Source organism: Phyllostomus discolor, chromosome 10, assembly GCF_004126475.2.
Source record: "Phyllostomus discolor isolate MPI-MPIP mPhyDis1 chromosome 10, mPhyDis1.pri.v3, whole genome shotgun sequence".
In the NCBI taxonomy this organism is placed as follows: Eukaryota; Metazoa; Chordata; class Mammalia; order Chiroptera; family Phyllostomidae; genus Phyllostomus; species Phyllostomus discolor.
Genome location: NC_040912.2, coordinates 40,863,198 through 40,883,361, shown reverse-complemented (window position 1 = coordinate 40,883,361; position 20,164 = coordinate 40,863,198).

Below are 20,164 nucleotides of genomic sequence, written 5' to 3'. Positions count from 1 at the left end.
AAGGCAGGATAGCAAGCAGTCTTATGATAGGCTAGTTTGAATAATTTTAGCATACTCTGGGGTTTAGAGGCTGTTCCTAATTATCTGCTTCCTTTCTCTGGGATAGTTAGGCCAGGTGGGTAGTGGTTCCAGCGTGAGGGCCTGATAAAGGAAGTGATTGAAGATATGGTTTCTGGATTGGTTAGTATGCACATGAAACAATCTTTTGCAGGCAAGTTATTTTCTTGCTAGTTTACTAGTTTGTAATAAACTAAACTTAGAAACTAGTAAACTAACCTTGGGAGGGACAACAAGGTCCCAATGTCAAAGCATCAGTACAGAAAATACAAGTGTGGTTAATACCCAACCCCACTGCAGAAGCTGGCACTAGGGAAGGAGCATGCACTGTTAGAACTGGTTGCTGGAGAAGCCAGCCTCATGGTGGTAACCAGGCACTGGAGAGGCCATGCACTGTAGAAGTCTTCTAGGAGATCACACTGGAAAACTCCCATGTGCGGAATCTTTTCGGACCCCTCTACTGACAAAGTTTTACAAGCTTATCAAGCCAGCAGGTAAAAGTAAAATCTTTAAAGGGTTAATCTACATTTTTGCAGAGCAGGTAATGAAATGTGTATTTAGATGTAAAAGGTAATATACTTCTATGTTCAAATGTAGATTTTGATATTTGAATGTCTCGATTTATGTTAATTCAATACATTGTTTGGGAACCTCATTTAGTGAATCAAAATGGAGTCAAAATGGACCTTTGGATCTGTCTCAGTTTGGGCTGAGATAGTTGGCCCTCTGTATCCCTGCTTTGATCTGTCATTGGATAGAATTGCCCAAGAAGGTCAAAACTGAGGCAGTGCCTGGCATATTAAAGGTGTTTGAGGAATATGCCTTGAATTTATGTTGCTATTTTTAACATTTATTAGTTTTAAAACAACTCAATGGAATCCTTGCTGTATCATCAGGGGAAAATTCCATGCACCCCGCAACCCGACACTCTGGGAACCAGGACCTGTGTATCTGCACTAAGCAGATTTGCAAGAACAGGTAGCACAGATTCCTAAGTGGGTCACTTGATGTGATAGTAGGATTCCTGCTACTACAGTTTTGTTCCTGACTTGTCTGTTCTTCCTAATGGGAGCAGAGTGCCACAAAAAGGGTTTTCAATTGAATTTAATTTCATTCCAGAGCTGTCAGTCCTCCATTCTCCTAATGTGTCATTGTCAAATTACCCACTTCAGCTGTGAATTTAACAGGCTGTTCCACTGCTTTGTTGGGCCAGCAGCTCCTGGATGGTATGGAATGTGATGTAATCCTTGCTCATGGTCTCACCATGGGCTTGTCTTTGCTGTAAAATATGTCCCCTGATCTGATGTTATATTCATATAAAGTTTCACGCAAGAGAATCCCACAGGCAAGAAAGACAAAAATGTACCAGAGTGCCTGTGTATTTCTGTCACCATGAATTTGTGGTTGTCCTATACACTGTAGGGGAGGTCAAATGCAATCAGTTTTTCACTCACTGTCTATGTCTATAATCCTTAAGAAAGTGTGCTAATAAGGAAATTAGCATCAGTATCTGTTTTTGGAAGGTCGAATTCTGCAGTCCATGTATAAGTTCCATCTCCACCTCCATGGTCACTTTACTCAGGTGCCAGTCATGCCATCCCTAGAGTAATCGTGACAAAGATTGACCAAGTACAACTGGACAAATCATTTTGTCTGCTGAGTCATTTAGTGCTTCTTCTGTGGTGGATGTTCTCTGGTGGGTATGAGTGTGTGATGCACAGATCTTCGTAATTCATTACAATTTCTATACATACATTTATGTCTCTATTCCAACTTCTTATCTCTGTTATTGTTTATTCTCCTTCTAGGTCTCTGATCAGCCTGGAAAACCATTGTTCCCACCCATGATTTCATGTATATTCAAATCTAGAGCACTTATTTCACACAAAGTAGATGACCAGATACACAGCCCAAAGCTCTGTCCATTGAGAGGACCCCAAACTGCCTTACATGCTTTAAAGTCAATATGAATATACAGGTTGAGCACCCAGAAATAAATCTACTTAAACTTCAGACTGTAACACTTGGAATGCTATTTCTTATTTTGAACCTCATGATTTTAGCATTTCAGCTTTATTCAGAGTAGGCCCCCATTGGGTTCTGCTTTCAGTAATCCAATTACTTATATCACTCCCAATCCTATGTGTTAGCACACTGAATGATGTCCTTGCTAAGGGCACCTATGTCAAGAAATCTAGTCCAACTTAAAAGTAGAATCTTCTGTATTCATTCTACTTCCCTCAGGATTGAGTTCCACCTGCATCCCAACAGCATTTGTTAGCATAATATACAACTTGAAACTATTTGTAGAAATAAACATAAAGTATGGCTTATGCTAAGTCAGCTTGCAATCCCAGAATTGCCATAGCGTAGTAATTCTCAACCAGGGACAATTTTGTCCCTACTCCTTTTATCAGGATTGACAGTGTCTGGGGATGTTTTTGGTTGTCATAACTAGAGAGGTGCTAGTGATATCCACAGGGCACAAGTCAGGGATGGTGCCAAACACCTTACAGTGCACACAGTACCCTTGACCTGTAGAAAAAATTATCTGACCAAACATCAATAGTGCTGAGGTTGAAAAACTTGCTAAAGTCAGAAAAATAGTCATGTTAGAGGAGAGAAAATCCACTGTAGGAGGGGCTAGAAGATATGCCTTTACCAAAAGTTGGGTTAAGTTATGGCTCTGTAAGCAGGATCACGTAAAAAGAAACCATTACAGAACTAGGCTCACTGATGGCAATAAGGATGATAGAATCCACCTAATAGTTATTACCCAGTCCCTGGATGTATAACTGGAATAGAATAGAAATAACTGGCACAACCTCACATTGGGTCCTTGAACTATGGGATGAGAGCTATCATTATTTTATTTTTCATAGGCATATAATTCCCTACATGAATTACTTTGCTTTCCTGCAAAATCTAGATGGTTAATGAGGATAAAGATGTTCCTAGTTAGAGAGAGACCAGAGTTCAGCAACTTTTATAGGAATACAAGCAGCTAAAATTTCCCATGAAAAATTTCAAAATGATTCCCTTCATTTAATAGAAATCATTAGCAGTTATATAGCTTCATCATTCTTCCTTGTTCATATGATATAGATTTCTCATTTAGATGAATCCTGGAAAATAAGAGTTTATTGTTTATTTTGTTTTAGTGAAAGTTTGTAAAACATGGACATGAAAAAAAAATCCCAACAGTAATAGAAACAAAAATTACACAAATAAACTTGGTCTCTGCTTACTCACCTACATAACAGGCATGCAATATTATTCCTTTGCTCTGTCTCCTCAGGTCCTGATTAACAACACAAATAAATATCCCTAATCCAAATCACTTAGCTGTTACCTAGAGAGTTAAAAGTTCAGAATTTTATATCTAAAAGTAGTTTTAGAGTTTTATTTTGCAAATAAAGAAATTGTGTCTCAGGAAACTGAAAGTACTTACCCAAAGTCAGACAATGTTTTAGTTGTATATAACTTAGATTTCTTTATTCCTATTTAATGTTATTTACACTAAATAAGAACATGATAATACCATGGATGGTCAGAATAATTTGAGTTAATTAAAAATGATGCTATGTAATTCTATTTTAAATAAACTTCATTTACTTGAACATTACTAGCCAAAATTTAAGACATCCATATTAAATATATGCTATATGCTTTATCAGATTAAACAATTTATTGACATCCCTAAAAAACTCCTTTTGTTTCTAAAATAATTTTCAGCTTTCAGTGGAAGGCCATGAGAGTCCAGGAATTGAGAAAGAACTTATCTGGCTTTATATAGCCTTGATGAATCACTATGTTCTTTGTGCTCTGTTTCCATACTGAGAACTCTGCCTTTGTTCTCCACCTCATCACAGTGGGGTGCAGATAGATAAAAGCACAAGAAAGTTGTAATTGAGAAGACAAGGTAAGAGATAGAGGTTTTAAATAGAATTGTCTTGGTGTATAATTTAAGAGTAACAGTGTTGGCCTAAATAGTAACTGAGCATGTTTGAAAGAGATATTTGGTGAAGAAGACAAGATAAAGGGAGAATAGAAAACAACAGTGTGTTAGAGAATTTCTTTGTCCTAAAGGTTTATGATATGATTCTTTTTTCCTATTTATAAGGTAAAGAGAATTACTTTTTTGTGTAGTTATTTGTCCTAAAATCTTTGATTCTCATGTAATTCAGGAAAGACAAAGAATATTCCTTAAGTCTTAGGATACAAAGAAAATCAAAATCTTAATGTGAGAAAAAATAATTTCATAGATACTGTGCAAAATGAGACTTGAGATTATAAATTTAAATCCTAAAATATAAATGAAATGAATACTCTCCTTTTTATTATAAATCTTTTCCTAATACCACCCAAAATGCTATGGAAGGAGGCTTCAAATGGAATGAAGAACCCAAGAAAAGCATATTATTTCACTTACTGAAAGGTTGTATGGCAAAAGCTTTTTCTATTCTAATTAATGTAGTTTTACCTTATAATTTACACCTCATATTATATTAGCTTTAAATTTCTTCCTGTGTTTGTTGTGTTTCATTTTATTGTGATAAATGTTTATCATTTTCTGAACTAAAACATAGCCATTGATTCAACAAATATTTATTAAATACCATCAAGCCACAGAACTAACTGCAAAAGATCAGAAGGAAATGGTTTCTGCCCCTGAGGGTCTCACAATATTAAGTAGTAAAATTAAGTTAAATATATAACTTGGTTCAGAAGCCCAATTCATGCAGTAATATGGTTTAACTCACAACTATTTACTGCATTTTGAATTTTCAAATAACCCATCACTTTATTTAAAGAAACTATTGCACTCAAATTATTCAAAAGTAGAGTGACAAAGCATACCTGAAAAAAATTCTGTATTTTTAATCTCCTCATATAATATAAATACTGAATATTTATTGTTTTTAAAAGTATTAATCCCATTAGTCAAATAAATTAAATTAAAACTTTTTTATCTTTCATACTTGTATGATTTATTAGTTTAGGAGTCACTATGTTTTTTCTACTTATCTTATTGGGACTGATTTAATTTAATTATGGTGGAAGAAAATACTTTGTGAGATTTAAATCTTCTCAAGTCTATTGAAACATTTTAGCGTTGAACATATTGTTTGTTTTAGAGAACATTTTCATGTGTACCTAAATGAATGTTTATTCTGCAATTATGGATATTGTCAAAGTGGTTGATAGTATTGTTAAAATATAACCCATTCTTATGCCCTTCCTTTCTTCTTTCTTTCATATCTTTCTTCTTTCTTTCCACTTAGTTAATTAGTTATTGAGCAATCATTTACTTAGAGATGGGTGCTAAAATCCACATATGATCTTGAATTTGTCAATTTCTATTTTCAGTTCTGTAAAATGTTGCTTTGTTTTTGTGGTAAAGAATGAACTCTTCTATCATTTTATATTCACTCTCTCTGTGTCTTTACATAATGGGGTACCCTAATAATAGGGTAACACCCCCATAATCCTGCCTACAGGCAGGATTGGGGGACAGGGAAGAGTGGAAGGTACAGCATTTTAAGGCACATTGCATAACAAAAGCAAATTATTAGCCATGTCTTCCTGAAGGGAAGAAGGCTGCTGTCCAGGGCAAATTGTGTACGTGACTGTGAGAATGTTCAGTGGCTTGTGTGGTATAGCCAGAGGGGCAGATGTCCTCCCTGGGTGTCTGTGAGTCACTGGGATCTCTTGCTCTCACTAAAGATGGCAGCCAAAAAAGGGTCAAAGACACTGGGGAACTGTCAAAAATGGTGGACACTAATGTACCATAGAAAGAGGCAGATATGAAGTTCCATAGGAAGTTCCCAGCTGAGCATTTAAATTAGGGTGGGCAGAAGATCAAGAGGTGAGCTACAAAGTCAGAGGAGGTGTGCATAGGAGTCAGCCATGAGGTCTGTCTGCCTAGAGATCTACCTGGAGAAGATGGTGGGAAAGCTGATGGAGCTTCGGGGACCTGCTAGGCTAGGCCAAGCACAAACACACAAGATATACGTTGAACTGAACTGTGACTAGGAATGCCTAGTGGCAGACTTCTGCTTCTCTGAAGGACATGCAGAGAAGTAGCTCTCTTGATATGGGTACTTTTAGTACGGAACATTAAAGCTTGGTGTGAGCTCTCTCCCTCTGGGTTTTTGGCATTTGGATGTTCTGGGCTCCTGGCCCTGCTCTCTGCACAGAGGGGAGCACTCATGGAACCAGGAGATTCATGGCCCACCAGGGGCTTAGACCCCGCAGAGGATGGGAGCCCGCTGCTAAAGACAGGGTCTTTACACTGGGACAGTGTAACATGGCACATGGTTTCCTGAACTGCTACATGGAGGCTCAGAACAGCACAGATCCTGAAGGAGAGAGCTGCTGTGAGAGGATGTGACTCTGAAACCCACCAGTGCACCCTTCAGAGATGATAGAGATCTGTTTGTGTGACTGGTGGATGGACAGATAAAGATATGGGGAAATTCTGTGCATGGTTTTGGCTTGTAGCCTTTTGTGGAGCAAGTGAAGTGCTGGGTCAGTGGAAGAGAAGGGCTCTGAGCAGGAGTGCTCTCAGTGCCCCCACAAGGCTGGAACACATGTAATAGAAACCTGTTTGCTTCAACACTAATTGTTGAGTCATGTAGATTGAAGGTGTTAAGTGGCCAAGCTCCAGTCTTTTGTAGACAGAAAATAGTTGAGGCTTTAAAAAAAATCTTGGTTCTTTAGTTTCATTCAGTCTAACAATTTCTGCCCATTAATTGGAATGTTTAGTCCATTTTCATTTAATGTACTGCTTGAAATGTTTTAATTTAGATCTACCCCATTTACTATTAGTTTTTATGATTGTCCTACTTGTTATTTGGGTTAACTTATTATTCTTTGTATTATATTTTAATATTTCAAATGACTTATAACTATAACTTTTCATATTATAAGTAGTTACTCTAGAGAATAAAATATACATTTTTATCAGTCTCCTTAGAGTTGATATTAAACCATATCACATAGATCATAAGAAATGTACATCAGTTTGTGTGGAAAAGGGTTAACATAGCAGGTCTTGTTACTTTTCTTTGAAAGGCCTGCTTTCAAGTTGGTACTTGGTACTTGGTGGGCATCTGGGAACTTAATTTTTGAGATGGTTACACACATTAACTGATAAGCATAGTCCTCTGTACCTCAACTATTTGTACAAGAAACATAGTGTATATTGAACACCTGCTTTTCTGATAGGAATCTGGAATTGGGGTACATGTCATGCAGGGAGTAGCTACCCCCTGCATTAACTGCCCAAACAAACCTGGGCACTGAGGAGCTAGTGAGTGTCCCCAGTTGGCAGCATTTTATGAATGTTGCCACAACCCATTCCTTAGGGAATCAAATGTTTTATTTGACTCTATAGGGAGAGGACCCTAGGAAGCTTGTACCTGATTTCCTCCAGATTTTGCTTCACTCATCTTTTCCCTTTGTTGACCTTGCTTTGTATTCTGTCGCTGAAGTAAATCATAGTAATGATTTTAACTACACACTGAGTCCCATGAGACCCCCCCCTAGAAAATCATGAAACATGGGAGCGATCTTGGAGACCTTCAGCACAAGAATAGAACCCACCACTATTTCTTGTTATTATTGACATATATTTCATTACCATTACCATTATAGCATTACCATTGCTATAAGCCCCATTATGCAATGTTACAAACTTTTATATTATAGTTAGTTGAGTCTAAATAAGGAAAAAATATGAACATTTTATATTTATCCACATAAATCAATTTTGGGCATTCCTTGTGCCTTCTTTAGATAGAGTTTCTATTTATGCATTTTATTTTTTAGATTTTATTTATTAACTTTTAGAGAGAAGGGAAGGGAGAGAAAAAGAGAGGGAGTGAAACATCAATATATGGTTTCCTCTCATGTGCCCCCTGACCAGGGACAGGGCCTGCAACTCAGGCATGTGCCCTGACTGGGAATTGAATTGGTGACCCTTTGGTTCACAGGCCCAAGTCCAATCCACTGAGCTACACCAGCCAGGTCTATTTATGCATTTTTTTTAGTCCAAAGAAACTTTTTTTTTGGTATATGTAGTACTGAAGGTCTATAGGCAATGAATTCTCTCAGCATTTGCTTACCTTGAAAATGTCCTTATATTGCTTTTATTTTTGAAGTCTGTATTTGCCATGTGTAGGCACTGAAGTGTCTGTTCTGTAACTTAGTGATCAAGCAGTTACTTGACAGAGACTCCCCTGTCTCTGTCAAGAAACAAATGCATGCCCCCCCCCAAAAAAAAAGAATACAAAAACAACCAGAAAACAAGCAAACAACTCTCTCAGTCTTTAAAAATTGGCTGTTTGGAAAACCCCTTTAATGCTGGCCCAGGAACTTTATAACTCTAATTTAGCCTTCACTCCCTGTTTGTGTGAGCATGAAGGTCAGGCAGAAATGAGAGCTTGGGATCTTTTCAGGTCTTTTCTCTGCATGTATCTAGCCTGGACATGCATGCATATTTCCTAATTCCCTAAAATATGTGAAAGCTTCTCCAAGCACATGTTATATCAAGTGTCTCCTTACTCCAGCTCTTCCTTTTTAGGCTTTTTGGTCTAGTACTTCCTTGATTGCTATTCCTTAGCCCTGATAACAGTGGATAACAATGTTCCTTTAAACTGCATCAAAAAATGCCAGCTGGAAGTTACCTCTAGCATTGCCAAGTTTCAAGGCAGGTGAAACCAGTTTAAACCCTTGAGATGATCCTTCAGAGAATCAGAAACGGGGAAAACACATAACCACAATTTGTTAAGAATAAAATCTTCATTACTTCCTCTTGTCCCAGCAACCTATACTTGAAATGCAGGAGCTGGAGAGTTGCAGATGGTAATAGGGTAAGTTAAATGCCATAGGTCTCTCAGAAAAATTCAGTAGTTTTTTCACTTATTAAGCACTTTCCTGGTTGTTATAATTTTTTGTTAAATTCTGGATTCCAGAAGAAGTTGATTTTTACATTTTTTGCTTGTTCATTGCTGTTGCATAGGGATAGTTTTACATATTTTTACTCAGCTATTTCCATCGATGGCACTCTTGCCTTTAATTTTGAAGGGCATTTTCATTGTATATAGAACTGAGAGTTGCCTTTTTTTTTTCTCTCAGAATTTTAATAATGTGGTTCCCTTGTCTTCTGGCCTCCATTATTCTAATGAGAAATTAACCATCATTCTTATCATTGCTTCCCTGTACTAAGATTCCTTTTGCTGTCTCTGGTTACTGGCTATATGTCGTTTTTATTTTTTTAGCAGTTTGATTCTGATAGCTTATGTGTGCTTTTCTTTGTATTTATCTGTATTGGGTTCTGTTGAGCTTCTTGGATCTCTAAGGTAGAGTTTTTCATCAACTTCGGAAAAGTTTCAATTATTTTTTTTCAAATATTTTTTTCCCAGTCTCTCTCTCTATTCTCTACTTTTTGGACTTCTTGTACAAGTATATTAGACAAAGTTATATATTCCTACAGATCAGTTACTCTGTTTCTTTAATTTTAAAACATTCTTCTCAATTTGTTCTTCATATTTCACAGTTATTATTGATCATCCCTTAAGTTTACTGACCTTGCCTTCTTCTATCTCCAATATAATATTAATATCATATGATGGATTTTTAAATTTCAGATACTGTGATTTTTAGTTTTCATTTGGATTCTTTAATAATGATTTCCATTTATTTTCTGAGATTCTTCTTTGGTTGACTAATTATGATAATCATTTCCTTTAGTCCAGTCATTGAATATTTCTATTAGCTGTCTTAAAGTCCAAGTCTTCTAATTCCAATACTTGGCTGATCTAATGACAGTGAATTACTTTTACCCCAATTATGAATTTTTCATGTTTCTTTGCACATTGAAGATTTTTTAAAGCTGTACACTGAACATTGTGAACAATGCATTCTATAGAAATTGGATTTTGGTATATTCCTCTAAAAAGTATTAATTTATCTTCTGGCATATAGTTAAATTATTAATGGACACACTGAATTTGTAGGAGCTTGATTTGACACATCACTATAAAGGGTCTGTTTGGATTTGGGCCTTAGTCTTAAGGAAAATTCTTAGTTCTAAGACTTACAGCAACTCTGCAAGGGTGTGGGCCCTCCTAATTTCAATGGAAACCTCTCTATAGGAGCCAGCGATTGAAGTCCCATGTACATTTTCTGCTTTTCAGCTTTCATTTCTGGTGGATTTCTAGTAGTCTTTTTTGTTCACGCACAGTTAAAAGGTCAGCTAAGGATATGAGGGGGCTTATATGGAAATTACAAATTTCTATGTTTGTGACTTTGTTCTTTCCTGAACGGTCTTCTCAATTTCTAGCCCTCTAGTAACCCCAAACTCTGTCCTCTGACTCTGTATGTTAATCCAATAACACTGCAGCTTTCTGCTTAATAACTGAAGTATTCCCTGAGCACTGTGGACTGGGGTATGCTCAGGAAAAAAAGCCACACAAACATAGATCTTACCCAGTGAAGTTCCTTTGTTCATGGGTTAGTTTTCTTCAAATTTCTACTTGGCCTGTGTCAGCCTTTCCTGCCTTCAATTGCTTTATTATTACTATTTTGAATATAACTTGTCCACATTTCTTAGTTGTTATTTGCAGAAGAACTAATTTCACATGAGCCACTATAACGTTACTGACATTGACAAGTTGACTGATAGGGTGCCAGATGTGGTTCACAAACAGCTGCAAAGGGTAATAAAAAAATTAGGTGAGTTCAAGAGTTTTATTTTCTTCCTACTGTTGCTTGAGAAAGAGCGGATCTCTTTTTTAATGTTTTATTTTATTCATAATTTTTGCCCATTGTCAGATTTTATTTAGGAAGTCAAATCTGCTAGGAGTAATTTGAAAAATCACTACAGCAGATCACTTACTCAACAGATTTTGAGGAATATCATGACATGTGTTATATCAGACATTAAATTTTAATTTTGGCCAAAGGCCAATAATAAGGTTTATGGTAAAATTTTTAATAACTTACTTTTTTTTATTTCCTAGGCTTCTTTACTCTTATGGCTATGATACTGAAATGAGTAGCACTGCCAGACAGGAAAACAAATGACTATTTCAACATTTTACTAAGGTGTGTAATTTATGTGTAAGTTTTGGGCTGCCATAATTTTTTATTAAAATTGCTAGAGTTCTCTAACTCCAGGTTCCTAGTAAGAAGAAAAATTAAAGTATTTTGAATTTCCCGAAGTTGAGAATACAACATCAAAAAATAATAAGGGAGACAATTAGTCACTAGGGAATAATGTCAATAAATATTTTATTATATAATCAACTTAAACATAGTTTTGCAAGATAGCAGTAAACAGTATATAGAAAATTTTGCTATTTAAATTTAAATAGTGCCAGATATAAGTACATCTAATTACTTAACTACTGCTTCATTCTGGAAATTTGACCATACATCATAATGATCTTATTAGCTTTTGAGGCAGAGCATTCTACTACCTTTTATCAGGAAACATTTTCTATCAATGGAAAAGATAAATTTTATTTCCAAATAAATATGATTTTAGATTTTCAGTTGCTATGTGTACTATATTTTTATTTGAATGTTAATTTTATAACACTTGTTTGGGTGGAGAAATTATATTTTCTTTGTGAGCATTGCATTTTACCTAAAAAGAAAAAATATGAAAGGGGACATTAACAGACAAGATTTTGTGTGACATTTTGAGGACTGCTGGAAAGCATCCTCCTCAACTCTGTTTCACCAAGTTGTATAAAAATCTCAGGTCTCATGGACATGGACAACAGTGAGGTAATTGCTGGTGGAGGCGGGTATAAGGGGACTAAGTTTCTTTCTTTGGGTAAAACTTTTTGGTTGTTTTACATTAAAAACAGCCTGGAAAAGATACTGTGTATCATTTAAGCTTTTGTGGGTCAGATTATCATGCCTTTTAGATAATGAGACTAAAAGATGAGCTAGAAAAACTGGCTGGAAATATCAAAAAGGAATCTTATAAAGGTTTTAGCTGGATGGAAGTTTGAAAGGGAGCTATTGTATTCCCAGACTACAACAGAGGGAAGTAAAGGCCTGAACAAGGAGAAAAAGAGAAAGAAGAAAGGGGACACTGAAAAATTGAGGGATAGATTAGAAAAAAGTCAGAAGATGGCCTACTTCTATATTTGAATGTTGCTAAGAGAGTAGATCTTAAAAGTTTTAATCATAAGAAAAAGTGTCATATATATGCTCATGGATGTTACCTAGACCCACTGTGGTGATCGTTTCACAGTATATACAAATACTGAAAACTCATAATATGTACCTGAAACTAATATAATGTTATATGCCAGGTATATCTCAATAAAAAAGAAAACAGCCTAATTCTGACCTTAATTTATAGATAATTTAATTTCTCTCAGAGAATTTACATAAATTTTCTCAAGTTGAAATAGCTGGATTCACTGAGAAACAGGTGACTTGCTCTCGTTTCAGTTCACTGTGTTACAAAATAAATAAGTCAACTAGGTGTTCCTTAAATACACTATTTTAGAAAAATTCAATTTACACCAATACTGATAACAAATTTGTTGTTATGGAGAGCTCATTGCAATTGTCCAAATGAGATTGAACAAAAAAAAAAAATTCAGTATAGTTGGCTGGTGGTGAATTTAATTATCAATATCAAAGAGTTGGAAATGAATGCACTAACAGGAAATTACAAACTAGATAAAGAAAATGTTGAGGATTTCCCAATTTCCCTTGGAATTATCTTGTCCTCAAAGGAATTGTGTGTTATTCTCTTTCATTTTGCTTCTATAGTGCTTATTCAGCATTTAAACAAGAATTATATTTGTACTGTAATACAGCATCAAGACCAATGGATATACATTTATTTAAACATATAAATACATACCTACACACATACATTTTTCCAACTTTAAATTCTATAACTGCTTCCCCTAAGGGAATCGTAATGGTGCAGAATTACTCAGAGTCCACACCTAAGTGAAAAAGCAAACCACACATTCCACAGTCTCTGAATCTGAGTGTCTCATAGCAATATCACTCCTGGATGTTGTTTTAGAAACTTCTGCCAGATCCCATGTCTGGAACTTGTTACACATATAAGCATGATAAATAGGAAAAAAATAAACAAGTGAGCTGGATTTTTAACCAAGGCAAGAAACAAAAACCACCAGCATAATTTCAATCCCAAAAGCACTGAAAGGCTCTTCTATGTCTAACTAACTACTATCTAGGAAAAAGGAGACAAATGTATAGGATTGAATAAATGCATCTTTTGATCAGTCGTAAACATTCTTTTTTTTTTTTTTTTAATAACATGCTGTTGTGCTGATGTGACCTGAGAAAACACATTTGTTGTAAATTCTCTAAACAAATAGTCCTTTTCTTTTGGAACATAGCACTCCTCTTATAGGTAAGGGGCAATCATGCTTCATCTTTTAATTGAACCAATTTTTCTCTCATAAACATTAATGGCAAAAAAAAAATATGCTGGTAGGTGTAGCCAGGAAAAGTAAATTGTGAGTTAAAGGGCTAGTGACAGAATTATCGAGGGAGGGCTTTGTCTTTTCATGAACAGTACTTCTATGAGCTATGTTTAGTTAGGCAAACATAGATCTTGGGCTTCTTATAAGATCTATGTGTTAGGTATAATAAAACTAAAAAATCTCTCCATAATAAAATTAGAATAATTCAGGGTTTCCCAAGGTAGCTAACAAAGAGAATGACATTTGCTGGAGACCTGAAGCAGTTGGAGTTGGTAAGGAGTGTAGGGAAAGAAAGTGTCCAGCAAGATGGTGAGGACATCCAGTCCAAGAAAGAATGAGCTGTGAGGTAGTTGCAGCTGTGGCTGTGGCCCAAACATTTTGAACACAGATACCCAATGCTTAATGTAAGTGTGTAGGTAGTTCGGCTACTTACTCTTACAGTGTTACTACCTACTTGTACTGTGCTAAGTGACACTGCACTCCACTGTATACTTTGACATTTACTCCTGATTTTTTTATTCCATACAAAATATCCTTATATAAATATGATTTGAGAAATGCAAGAAAAGAGAATATTCCATGATTGGATCCACATGCCATAGAGAAAAGGAAAGGCTGCTAAGACTATTTCAGGCAAAGCAAGGAATGAGAGTAAGAAGTGTGTAGAAGTGTAAGAACTATTTAGTGGGCCCCAGTTGGTGTAGCTCAGTGGATTGAGTGCTAACCTGTGAACCAAAGGGTCAGTAGTTCAATTCCCAGTCAGGGCACATGCCTGGGTTGTGGGCCAGGTTCCCCTATGTGGGGTTTGCCTCTGTCTCTTTCTCCCTCCCTTCCCCAATGTCTAAAAATAAATAAATAAAATATTGTAAAAAATCCAACTAGTGGGATTGAGTATAGTATTTCTTACTCTTGGTAGGAGGAAATTTTGGTACATCCTTCTTAAAATTAATTAAGGGCAATGAAAAAAATGAAATATAAAAAGTGCCAGAAGGGGAGTAGGGTACATTTTTAGGCAGTGTGGGCAGGCAAAGCCTCTTTTAAGAGCTCACGTTTGAGACAAAATATAAATGATGAGCAGGAAGCAACATATAAACATATACAGGAAGAGTGGTAGAGGACAAGAAAACAATTCCAAACAGAAATAAGCCAGTATAGCTAGAGCAGTGTATCAGGCAGACTGATGAGGAAAGAAGGAGGACAGGGAGTTAGCTTGGTGTTGTGTGCTGTCATAGTCTTGTTTCCTTGGAAAACAGCCTGAGGCAAGCTTACATGATGACTCTGTATTAGAAGGAATATAAACTCAGGGTAGCAAATGTGAGGGAGCAAGGGGAATGAGTCAGTGAAGGAGCAGAAGCAAACACATATAGGGCTTTACTAAGCTGACCACAAATTGGGCTCAGTCAGGAAATCAATCTCTGTAAGGCCCTTATGGAACCTCATAACAGTCCATTAGGATAGACAGAAGAAGGCAACTTCTACCTCTCAGATCCTTCCACATTCGGCATCTCATTGGGGAAAGTTTACCATATGGGGTTTTACTTCCCTTCCGTATGTTGGCACCTGCTGGAGGTAGCAGAGACCCTGTGTACATGGCTGGGTGAACACTAGGCTGGTACTTGCAGTAGCCTCTGCCACAAGTGTGTCATGATGGACATGATGAAGAATCTAGACTCTAACCAGAGGGGAAACTGAGTTGCCAGAGGAATTAGGTGATGATGCTGCAAACTGGTGGCTGGGGTTTTCCAAAGATTTAGGATTTTATTCTTATTTAAAGGTCAAGCCATTGTTTTAAACCAGTAAGCAATATTATCTCATTTAGATATTTTTTTGAAAAACCATTATCTGCTGTATGGGGAGGAAAAAGCTTCAAAGTAAGAGGTATGGATTTCATAATATCAGCAAGACTTTTCTTTTAACCGGTCAACTCCATTAAGAATTTGATAAAGATAGAAAAAAGAAATTACAGTTTCTTTCAATATGGAAATCTCCGATGGCCTTTATTTGGGTCATTATGGTGAAGTATTAGAACAAAGCATGATTAGAGAAGAAAATGCAACATTATAAAGTAAAGACACTACTGTGAGAATATGTAATTCTTTGGAGTTGTAAGGCAATTTTTGTCCAAGGCAATATTTTATTTGTATTTTTATTTTTTAGAGATTTATTTTTTAAAAAACATTTTATTTATTTATTTTTAGAGAGAGGGAAAAGGATGGAGAAAGAGAGGGAGAGAAACATCAGTGTGTGGTTGCCTCTCACATGCTCCTTACCAGGGACCTGGCCTGCAACCCAGGCATGTGCCCTGACTAGGAATCGAACCAGTGACCCTTTGGTTCACAGGTCAGTACTCAATCCACTGAAATATACCAGCCAAGGCAATATTTTATTTTTAAAGTGATCATTTTAAGATATATTGATGTACTGGGAATGATCCAGTTATAAAGTAATTATCATAAAGTCAGGTGATAGCTGGGTTGGGGCAGAAGTGAGGGGAAGGGCTGGCCTTGGAGAAGCAGAAGTGCTTCTTTAATCGCAACAGTGAGGTGCCGATCACCAGTTATTCACATCTGTGTGTGCTGTTGAGATGCCCACCCCACTACTAATCAACTATAATTACTACTTTAGGAATCTAACAGCTAAAGTTTTAGAATTCAGGTCCAAGTTCCAAATATGTGTCAAGACTCTGATACTTGCCTCCAAAGATAAACTGAAGAGTCTTACATTTAAAAAATTTCAGCTGTTGCTATCAATTTAAAATATTAACTATTTGGAAAAGTATGTATTCTTTCAAAAGGTTGTCATGTGAAGATTACATTCTAAGTTTTGTTTTTAGTGAATTCAAGCCAATTTCTTTCCCGTCCATCCATTCTTGGTGGGAGATAAAGTTGGTGGAACCTTGTGAAGAGAAATGTAGTTATATGATATCAAGAGCATCAAACATTTACATGTTCTTTGAATCTAATATGCGTCTCTACAGAGACTAATCTCTGGCAATGGACTTCAAAATACAGGGAAAGGGGGGAACCCTAGCTAGTATGGCTCAGCTGGTCCAAGCGTCATCCCATGAACCCAAAGGGTGCAGGTTTCATTCCCTGTCAGGACACATACGCACATTGCAGACTGGATCCCCAGTCAGGGTATGTGCGAAACACAATTGATGTTTCTCTCTCTGGGAAAAAAATAAAAAGCAATAAAATATCCTCAGGTAAGAATAATAGAGAAAACAGAGGAATGTATATAGTATAAAATATTTATTACAACAGCATGTGCAATAGCAAATATAAGTGATGTACATATCTAATAATACCATGTTTTAGTATTAATGATATACAAAATAAAATATTATATAAATATTAAAAAGTAGCTTCCTTATCAATATTAAGTATATAAAAATACTTTGTTAGAATTCTAAGAAATGATAGGTAGGCATACAACATCATTAAACATGATTAAAATATATAGAAAATGGTTGAAAGAAAATACAGACAGATGGGCAAAGACATATGAAACACAGTTACAACCCCACTGCCATTCATCATCAAATATTCTACCAGGTATTTGGAAGGAACTTTCAAATCATGTATGTATGTGCCTACATTTGCATTAAAGCCATTATATTCTTTAGCAGAAGTGCAATGAAAGATCTCAGTGTTAACAAAAGAGTATGGCTTGCAAGTCACACCGCTACATGTGGATTTGATCTCCACATTAATGAGTTCGAATTTAAGACAGAGAAGCTACGGTGTCTTTTCCAGTTACTACTGAGGGTTTCTTTGTTTCTCAGTAGGCTTTATTTGCTATCCAGTCATGTGGCAGCAGATCTCATATGCTTGCCATCTCCCCACCAAAATCCCTAACATGGAATTGAAAAGCTTTTCTTGGATACATGTTGACTATTTTAATCCAGAATTTCTCTTCCAAATGATTGTTTTTGGATCCTGCCATAAGGACCTATAAAGGCAATTAGAATGAAGTTTCTCAGGAATCAACTACACATTCTCTATTGGCTCCTCTCTCTGTTTTTAAGGAACACTGAATTTTAGAGTTTAATTTAAGCAACCTGGGTAGGTGGAAAAAATACCTAAAACAAATACACAAACAAATGCATGATTCCTTTCACCAGTTAACATTAGAAATGGCTACTATCCATTACAAGCTTTCCTTTTATCCCAGGCAAGTAGCAGAGAACAATGAATCCATTTGTTTTACTGTTGATATAATTTGGAGATGGAATCTTTGCAATATATCCAGAGGTATCTTTCTTCTTGTGCCCCTTTATGGGTCCAATTTTTCTAATTGTCTATAAATTTTAAGGAAGCCACAGCAATCAGGGATTTTATCACACATATGTGGTTATTTGAATGCTATTATTTTTCCACCATAATTACCACTATTGCTAGCTCAAGTTACCACACTGGATAGTCTAAGAATTGCTAAGGTTTTCCCTAGTATGCTTTTGAGGATGAGCAAAAAAAGAGTAACTGAGACATCAGCCACATTTTCTAGAGTACATGGAGATATTAATATCTCAAGGATGGCTCCTTATAGCTCTTCAAAAAGAATAGTATATCAAATTTTATTTATGAAAATATGAAGTGATGACAAAGTCTAGCATTAAGCACTTTAAAGCCATGATATTAAAAATTCCTTTACTGGGTGGGAATAGGTTATGGCTCTGCCTTGCTTTGTAGACTGATTCTTCAGGGGTTTATAAGGCAATAGAAATGGAAAGCCCAGGAAATATAATTGTGCAGTGAGAGAGAAAGTAAAAATTGCCAAATAATCAAAAAATTTAGAAAAACATCTGTTTTGAACTACTGTTAATGGTTATATAAGCACAAGAATATAAAAATAGCAAAAGAAATATCTTACATTTATTTTAATATTACAAGAACCTAGTTTTTAGGTTCTTAATTGGCTAGGAAGTGAATGAAAACATTATTAGGTAAATGTATTTGAATATTCTGTACCAATATGTGTTGTTATTGCTGATAATCTTTTAAAAATGCAGCAATCTAAAATGTGCAAGATTTTAAAGTTATATAAATTATGAGAATGTACAACCTCCACAGAGATAAGTTAGCTATTAAAAAATGATTTCATAAATTACTATGTGGTCTTACCAATTATTATCTTGTTTCAAATAAATATTACCCTTTTTCCTCAAAAAATTAACTGAAACCCCTAATCTGTGTTATGATAACATACAATCTGCACATTCAGGCAAACAGCATTTCAGAAAAAGATTTATAGAGCCAAAACTGATGTTATTTATTAACGACTTCATTTTTGTTCATTGTAATACTTAATACATTATAATTTTTATAATCTTAAGTAACTACAAATTCTGAATGCGATGGGTAAGCTGACTATTCTATAAGTTTCAGGTACCTAAGATATCTATTTTTTTTTCTGTTAAATGTACATTTTAGCATATTTAAGGCAACTTAAATGCCTTTACATTTTCAGATTTTGAGATCTTATATCTCAATTCATCTCTTATTTAATTAGTCCAGAAGGAAGGCATTTATCTGAGAATGGAAATAAGGTCAACTCAACATTTGGGAGTATTCATAAAAGTACTACAAAGAAACATATATTTTAGACTTATGGGCTTAAGTCAGTGCCAAACTAAAAAGTAAAAGTACATTGGGCAGTGTTTCTCCATCACCTGTTCCCAATTTCTTTTGTAACCCTAACTCATGTTACTCACTTTATTTCTTTGGTTTTCTTTGTTTTTATTTTTAATAGTTTTAATTAAATTTGCACTAAGCAATAAGACCATTCTGTTAATGGATGTTATTAATTTTACAATGTATCACTTGAAATCTATACTAAATTTAGTTAAAAAGAAAAAGCTAAGAAAAAAATAAATATTTGAGAGTGTGTGTTAGTAAAATATTTATTGTGTGATGTATTTGTATGAGTATGTATATCTATCTATATATCTATCTATCTGAAATTCCTTGGAGATGTTAGCAGTATAATTATTGAAAATGTCTTCTTTTTTATATACAACATTATTTATTGTATCTTCAGATTGAAACCTTTTCAAATTCTTTGTAATTATTTTATTATTTAACTTCTTTTTCTGAACAAGGAAAAAAGTAAAATGGTTCAAAAGAAGTAATGTATGTAATAACTAAATATAACTTGATAATACGACTTTTTGGCACTAAGAGAAAATTCTATTTTATAATATTCTTAATACTGTTCACAAGATAATAATATTACTATTTAGGAATAAACCAAGTATCAGCAAAAAAATCTTCTAAAAATATGTATTATTTATTTTATAAAATATAGAACAGTTTCCCATTTCAAAATACATTTTTTTATTGTAAGTTCTCTTACAAAATAAATTTACTTCTACATAATATTTTCTAGATCAGTTTTTCCTTCTAGCTGAGGCCACATGTTCCAAAGTTCATTTATTTCTTCTTTTCTCTGTGTATATTCCTTTCATCATTTGTCTTTGTGTGTGTTTCTATCAAGTTGTGCAATACAGTTTGAAAGTTTGGTAGGAGATGTGTATTTAAAAAGACAGCTGCTCATTTTTTTAATGTTCTCATTTAGGGAAGAAAATACCCAGTGCTATGTAGGATGTTGCA